Here is a 5,887-nt window from a genome sequence, read left to right on the forward strand (position 1 = left end):
AAGACTAAAAACCCAACCAAAGTAGCAAGGACTATAAAACCAAAAAAAATTGTACTTCGGATTAAAACCCAAAAAAAATACATACCACCGATAACCATTTTTGCAATTTTGTCCCTAATAAACTGCCTTTCCAATCCACTTCATCCATCCATTTGATTTCTCATTAAAATTAGATAAATTTAATCAATCTTTCTTAGATTAATTCTAGTGATTAGTTTGAATTTGGATAAGCTCTATTATTTAAGCCATGAATCAATTCCATCAAAATCCTCCTTCAATTAATAACAAAAACAATACATTTATGTTTTTTAATATCACGTTGATTCAGACGGGTTAGTGATATGATTCAATACAATTGCTTATTAAAAAGTGACAAAACCACATTTATCTCTACTTTGCTTTTTTTTTTTTAGGTTAAAAATTAATCTTTAGGATATATATTTTGGCATTATACACATACAAAGTCTACCTTTTATAGTCATGTTTTAATTGAAGGTTGTGTACGCACGTGTCCAAGAGAAGATGCATGGGGAGATGGATGTTAAAGTTGGAGAAATGGTACATTACACTTTGAAGTCAAATAGGCATCAATTTGTTTTCTAGAAAGTTCGTCATAGCTTCGCTATAGCGCGTCATGGCTCCAAGGTTTGTACTTGCCACCAAGCTTTGACAAAATATCGTCTTAAGTATATAAAAATGAATATGTATATAAAAATAAATAATAGTAGAATATATATATATATATATATATATATATATATATATATATATAATTCTTAATTGTATACAACTTGTCGTCTTAAATCACACTTTACAAACGACGTGGTTCGCTATGATTTAAAAAAGTTTAAGACTTAACATTTCCGCCAAATCACACCTTACGTTATTAACAACCTTGGTTTTTAGTTGTATTGGTAATCAAATATTAATGTTTGGTGTTGGATTGTATAATATTTTGGATTTTGGAGTTTGAAATTTATAATTGTTGTATTTTGTTTTTAAAATATGTAATTATGGGCCTTTTATGTTTAAATAGAAATTAAAAAGATATATTATATTTTCCACGGATCAACGATGGCCAATGGACATCAAAATTTTAATATCGAAGATTTGCGAAGGATCATCGATGGATTTCATATTAACTTTCGTAGCCAATTCCCTAAATTTCGCAAAGGAAAATTTGCCGCTAAGCTTGTCGCAAGCAAAAACCTTCCCGTAGTTATATCCCTCGCTAAGTCTTTTGTTAGGCTTTAATTGGCTATGGAACCATCTTGAAGATGATCCATCGCAAATTGACATTAGCGATTATCGATCGCTGAAACCTAACTAGATAACCTATTAACCTCTCTCTATTGTGACATTGGTTTTTAAATAATTTTAATACTCATGTCATGGATTTGTTATGATGGGGTTGTTGGAGAACACCGAAAAAGATAGACTCGGAAGGTTATAAGGTTGAAGCCTCCAACTAAGTTTTGATGCCCAAACCTCCAAACTTCTTTGATTTGTTCATGTGTATACGAAAGGTATGGAATTCGGTTTTATTTTTTATTTATTTTTTTAAATTTTTTTTTTTTTTTGCTTCTAATGTTGGTATGTGGAATATGGATTCTAGTCGGATATATATGGAACCTAAGATTGTCTCTCAAAAAGAGCTAGTGTCCAAAATTGTCTTTAAAAAAGAACCATCATGGGGAGACCGGGCTCAACATATATAAAGACATAAGGATGTGTCTTTATATATATATATATATATATATATATATATATATATATATATATATATATATATATATATTGTTTCTCCACAAGAGCCCTTATGAAAAGAAGTGAGACTCCAACATGTATAAATACATAAAAGACTGTGTCGTACCGCTGTGTGGTACATTAACACTTTCAAGCATAGTGGGCACACTTTATGCGATCCTTCATTTTGGGGCGCGTTTGTTCAAATCAGTTCTTGAACCTTCTCTTCTCTCTAACCTTGAACACATGATACCACTTGTTCTATGTGCGACATTTTGTTCTTAAACTAACTTATACATTTTAGACAATGCAAAATGAGTGAACTAAACTCTCTACTTGTGGTATGGATTTTTTTTTTACATGTTTAGTTGAGTTACTAATAACCTAAAAATGACATGATCATATTCAAAGAATGACACCCTTTTTTCAAACAAAAACCAATCAAATTGATTAACATCACATTTCTACAAAATAGGTTCATCCAAATCCTTGCATACCCAACAAGCCTTGCCCCTATCCCAAAAATAGAAAGAAAAAAAAAACAACTAAGAAATCGATGATAATAACGGTTGCGTTGAGGTTGATTCTTCCATTCCAACACACACTTGAGGCAAAGAAGGTGGACGATATGCATCTATGGCTTCACGACAAGCAGCATCATTCGGACCATCTTTGTCAAATTCATCATTATCTTTCGCATCCTAACCAACAATAAATTCACAAGATTCATTAGGGCATCAACGTCTTTTTCATAGACAAAATATTACAAGAGAATGAGAGTGAGTCCCTGTCCAACCAACTTCTTGTTTACGGCAAAAAAAAAGTACAATATTTGTGTCCTATTAACATCAGTTGAATCTCAATCTCAATCTCAGTCTCAGTCCAATGCACGTCAAACACAGTACAAGAAAATCAAGTATACCTTTATAGAGCATTTGTAAAATGTAGGAAGAAACCGGAACTTGGAATACTCATTGTAAGCTATAGTGAGAACAAGGAGTGGTATTGTCGCAAAAGATGCAGAGGGTTTTGACTTTAGTCCAAAGAGACCGATCATGGTGATTTGCATGATAATGATGGCGACCACCACATGGTGATGAAGGTGGGGCCAATACTGCCCACATGTCTCGTATGTTGTTTCATACACATCTTGCATCTGTATTAAGACATTGTACTTTCAAAAATCCATTCGAGTATAACTATAAAGATTGCTATAACTGGGTAGATTTTTCAAACAAAATGAAAAAAGATGTTATAAGTTATAACAAACAAATACATTAAAGTAGGTTGCTATTTGTTGCGTATTATAGTAAAGAACAAACCTGGTTGATGAATACCACGTAGCCGAGAAGAAAGTAGACAACTAGAAAAGGAAGAAGCAATGGTGCGATGATGGAGTACACAATGCCAACAAGCAAAAAGAGAGAAACAAAGGGAATAATTCTATAATAAGGAAATGAAGAAAGATAATTGGATTTCTTTTTTCCTCGACCCCATGTACGCATTTTTAAAGCATCCCATGTAAGTAATCCAGGTTGAAGAATCTCAAGAGAGAAACCAGATAACCCACTTGCCAAAATGTATGTCATAAAAAAATCTGCCTGAACATAGGAAAAGAAATTAAGAATATATAAATCTTGAAAATGATATAAAAAGTATGGGACTTACTTGAGCAGAGACAGCTGTAGCAAGGCGACTTGGGACATCTTTTGGATGAATGAAAGTCTTCCCAATTTGATCAAGTAAAGATCCGGATAAAACAGTTAAAAAGAAAACATTTCCCATTAAAAAATAAAAAACCATGTTGCTAGCTTTTTGCTCTTGTTGACTTCTTGAAACATAACCTGCTATTCTTGCCATTCCTTTCATAACAAAAGGAACAACATAAACAAATCCACTAAGAATCACACTTGGAAGGTATCCTGTAATAACCGAGCTCAATCCTGGTCTGTTGAAATGCAACACAAATTTATTTTAAAAAAATGAAAATGAAAATACATAAAAAAAAAAACAAACTTACATCAATTGAACAGCCATGGCTGGAGGGAACCACTTTTTCAGTTTTTCAAACTGTGTTATTCCCTGGACTGCAGTTACTGGAATAGCAAAGAATATAGTGAAAAGAATTTCTGTGACAATTACTCCAGTTCTATAAAGTACCAAATGCTTATAAGGGATTGAAAGATTCTTCCACAATACATCTCTAGGTTCTGGAGCCATTTGAGTGATCCATAATAATGGATTTGGATGTTGTTGTGTTTGGGCAGCTAGGGCAGCATCCCAACGTGACCGAAATGTCACAAAAGCAACAGGCAACTCCTACAAAGTACAGATTAAATTCATGTTTGTGTTTGTGTTTGTGTATGTGAATGTGAGAGTAAATGTAAATAAGTAGTACCTCAAGATGGTTTCCAGCATATAGAATTTGATAGGAATGATAAGCATTAGGGTGGTATTTGGAGAAGAAATGATCAACACTGCAGCTGAGTGATTTGTGTTCATCGCATAAAGGAACTTGTCGAACAAGAACAGTGAGTTGACTCGGTTGATTCCTTAGGTTACGAAGTTGTTGAATTCTTTTCATAAGGACAATCTTGTATTCCTAGAGATCACATCACCTGTTATGAACCTCACCAAAATATTCAAATGCAATAAAAAGTTAACTTTATAAATGAAGTACAACATCAAGAAAAGTAAATGAGTACCTTGTGAAGGAGATATATTCCAAAGAAAGATATAAAGCACAGTGATGAAAAGTGCACCCAAAGCCTGTGGAACAGAAAGAGGTGAATTAGTATAATCTGTTACCCTAAGATACAATTTGATTTTGATGAGAATCCATACCTGTTTGATCCTCTAGGTATATTGGAAATGGTGAAAGAGTCCATGGAACGCGAGCTTGAAGATAGCTCAGGGGAGACAGCAGAATAGTTGAGTGGCAAAAGAACCATCAATCCGACAACAGAACATACCACAAAAAACTTTATCCTGTCAATTGAATTGATGCAGGACTTCTAATAGATTAAAATCGGTAGTATTGAGTGCCCTAATTTATGTTATTTTGCCATGGAAACAATCACTACAGCTATCTATCGTGTTATTGAAGAGAGGGATTATTGTAAGAGAGAAAAAGGGGGAAATGAAAGTTTTTGTAATTACCCGAGTTTAAAAAATCTGATGAGAACGAGTGCATCAAGGCCGAGGGTAGAAAGGATTTCGTCCTCCGTAACTCTAACAGCATCTCGGATCCAATCAACGGAAGGAAAGAATCGGTTGGAGGAATGATCGAAGGAAATCGTATGGCGAAGAGCGAGACGACGAGGGTAGTATATGTTGGCATTGGCAGGCTGTTTCCGGAACACGGAGAAGAGACACAGGATCACAAGTGCGAGCCCTATGTTGATCGCCGCCGATGCTATTAAGCTCTCCGAATTCATTTCATTTCAGTGATTCTCTGACAGAGGAAATTTTCAGGCTGAGACTGAGGTCGGAGGGTGTATGTATGGGGTGCTAATGCTTGCCACCTTTGATAGCACGTGGCAGAGCTGCAGCGAGTATTAATTAACTACAGCAATGAAGATAATTCAGAACAGCTGCTTTGTCTGGCATGAATGCATGATCATATAGACAAACATGCAATGACAATGGGTTCAAGATATCCAGAAATTTCAAGCTTAGATTAAATAAACAAAATTTTCGTGATTCAAAACCATAAAATTGAACTCTTACCGGTTGAAATCGCGATCTGTAAAAGCCGCAAAGATTAAAATCGGAGATCTGCTTCTACAATTTGGAGAGATTCAATTAATCGAATTTCAGTGTTATAATCCTGTTTTCAGTTATAACCGTTTCAAATATAACCTAGTTATTTTTTTATGGATCGGGTCACCCGATCCGATCAAATGAACTTGGATATAAATAGTTTTAACCAAAAAAATCCAAATGACGAAATTATATTTATTTTGTTTGAGAAATTAAATATTCTTTTATTTTTATTTTTATAAATTCTTTTACCAAATTAAATGATTATATATGTTTTAGTATACTAAAATTTCATTAAATATTACAAACAAAAATAAGAGGATATTTAATTTCTCATTTTATTTATTTGTTTTTTAAAAAACGAATATCTAAAAAACAC

At 33.7% G+C, this 5,887-nt stretch overlaps 1 pseudogene across 1 annotated transcript; it reads right to left on the minus strand.

The window, feature by feature from the left end:
• Positions 1–2,167: 2,167 nt before the first annotated feature.
• On the minus strand, positions 2,168–5,564 carry LOC144998799 (hyperosmolality-gated Ca2+ permeable channel 2.5-like; annotated as a pseudogene). The gene is made up of 9 exons (XR_013660437.1): positions 5,476–5,564; positions 4,906–5,311; positions 4,591–4,734; positions 4,452–4,515; positions 3,767–4,348; positions 3,415–3,694; positions 3,069–3,347; positions 2,669–2,902; positions 2,168–2,447 (listed from the first exon to the last, which is right to left on the minus strand). The product of XR_013660437.1 is annotated as a hyperosmolality-gated Ca2+ permeable channel 2.5-like (transcript).
• Positions 5,565–5,887: the final 323 nt, after the last annotated feature.

Source organism: Lactuca saligna, chromosome 5 (assembly GCF_052625555.1).
Source record: "Lactuca saligna cultivar CGN05327 chromosome 5, ASM5262555v1, whole genome shotgun sequence".
NCBI lineage: Eukaryota > Viridiplantae > Streptophyta > Magnoliopsida > Asterales > Asteraceae > Lactuca > Lactuca saligna.